This window comes from Manis javanica, chromosome 5 (assembly GCF_040802235.1).
Source record: "Manis javanica isolate MJ-LG chromosome 5, MJ_LKY, whole genome shotgun sequence".
Taxonomy (NCBI): domain Eukaryota; kingdom Metazoa; phylum Chordata; class Mammalia; order Pholidota; family Manidae; genus Manis; species Manis javanica.
In genome coordinates, this window is record NC_133160.1 from 111635144 (window position 1) to 111637309 (window position 2166).

Genomic DNA, 2166 nt, shown 5'->3' on the forward strand with positions numbered 1-2166 from the left:
CATATGTTGATTGTATTTGCAAGTAGAGCTCTTAAAGAAGTCATTAAAATTAAATGAGGTCACAAGGGTGGGGCCCTAATCCAATAGGACAAATGGCATTTTAAGAAAAGAAACAGATAGCAGGGATGCTTGAGCATAAGGAAGGCCCTGTGAGGTCACAGCAAGGAGGTGGCCATCTGCAAGGCAGGGAGAGATGCCGCAGGAGAAACCAAACCTCCAACCCCTTTATCATGGACTCCCACCCTGTAGAACTGTGGGAAAATAAACTTCTGTTGTTTAAGTCACCCAGCTTGAGCTCTTTTGTTACGGTAGCCCTAGAAGGCCAATGCAGACAGCGTATAGGTTGGTCTTAAGGCTTCAAAAAATTGGCTACGAACTCAAAGTTGTTTCTCCCCACACAAATATTTAGTAAAAGATGAAAGATTTATACGATCTGAAGAGAAACCAGAATATAGTTTGGGCTTTTTATTTATTTATTTGTTTGTTTGTTTAGTTAGTTAGTTAGTTAGTTATCATTAATCTACAATTACATGAAGAACATTATGCTTACTATGCTCCCCCTTTCACCAAGTTCCCCCCCCCCACAAACCCCATTACAGTCACTGTCCATCAGTGTAGTGAGATGCTATAGAATCACTACTTGTCTTCTCTGTGTTGCACAGCCCTCCCCATGGCTCTCCCACATTATACGTGCTAATCGTAATGCCCCCTTCCTTTTTCCACACCCTTATCCCTCCCTTCTCACCCATCCTCCCCAGTCCCTTTCCCTTTGGTAACTGTTAGTCCATTCTTGGGTTCTGTGATTCTACTGCTGTTTTGTTCCTTCGGTTTTTCTTTGTTCTTATACTCCACATATGAGTGGAATCATTTGGTACTTGTCTTTCTCTGCCTGGCTTATTTCACTGAGCATAATACCCTCTTGCTCCATCCATGTTGTTGCAAATGGTAGGATTTGTTTCCTTCTTATGGCTGAATAATATTCCATTGTGTATATGTACCACATCTTCTTTATACATTCATCTACAAGCAACTAACTTAAGTTGCTTCCATTTCTTGGCTGTTGTAAATAGTGCTGCAATAAACATAGGGGTGCATCTCTCTTTCTCAAACTGGGCTGCTGTATTCTTAGGATAAATTCCTAGAAGTGGAATTCCTGGGTCAAATGGTATTTCTATTTTGAGCTTTTTGAGGAACCTCCAAACTGCTTTCCACAATGGTTGAACTAATTTACATTCCCACCAGCAGTGTAGGAGGGTTCCTCTTTCTCCACAACCTCGCCAACATTTGTTGTTGTTTGTCTTTTGGATGGTGGTGATCCTTACTGGTGTGAGGTGATATCTCATTGTGGTTTTAATTTGCATTTCTCTGCTAACTAGCGATGTGGCGCATCTTTCCATGTGTCTGTTGGCCATCTGAGTTTCTTCTTTGGACAACTGTCTGTTTAGTATCTCTGCCCATTTTTTAATTGGATTATTTGCTTTTTGTTTGTTGAGGTGTGTGAGCTCTTTATATATTTTGTATGTCAACCCTTTGTTGGATCTGTCATTTATGAATATATTCTCCCATACTGCAGCATACCTTTTGGTTCTATTGATGGTGTCATTTGCTATACAGAAATTTTTCAGATTGATATAGTCCCACTTGTTCATTTTTGCTTTTGTTTCCCTTGCCCAGGGAGATATGTTCATGAAGAAGTCGCTCATGTTTATGTCCAAGAGATTTTTGCCTATGTTTTTTTATAAGAGTTTTATGGTTTCATGACTCACATTCAGGTCTTTGATCCATTTCAAATTTACTTTTGTGTATGGGGTTAGACAGTGATCCAGTTTCATTCTCTTACATGTAGCTGTCCAGTTTTGCCAGTACTATCTGTTGAAGAGACTGTCATTTCCCCATTGTATGTCCATGGCTCCTATATCATATATTAATTGACCATACATGTTTGGGTTAATGTCTGGAGTATCTATTCTGTTCCACTGGTCTGCAGGTCTGTTCTTGTGCCAGTACCAGATTGTCTTGATTACTGTGGCTTTGTAGTAGAGCTTGAAGTTGGGGAGTGAGATCCCCCTCACTTTATTCTTCCTTCTCAGGATTGCTTTGGCTATTCGGGATCTTTTGTGTTTCCATATGAATTTTTGAACTATTTGTTCCAGTTCATTGAAGAAT

General features: G+C 39.9%; 1 pseudogene; it reads right to left on the bottom strand.

The window, feature by feature from the left end:
- Positions 1 to 345: 345 nt before the first annotated feature.
- LOC118969290 (U5 spliceosomal RNA) lies at positions 346 to 453 on the bottom strand (annotated as a pseudogene).
- Positions 454 to 2166: the final 1713 nt, after the last annotated feature.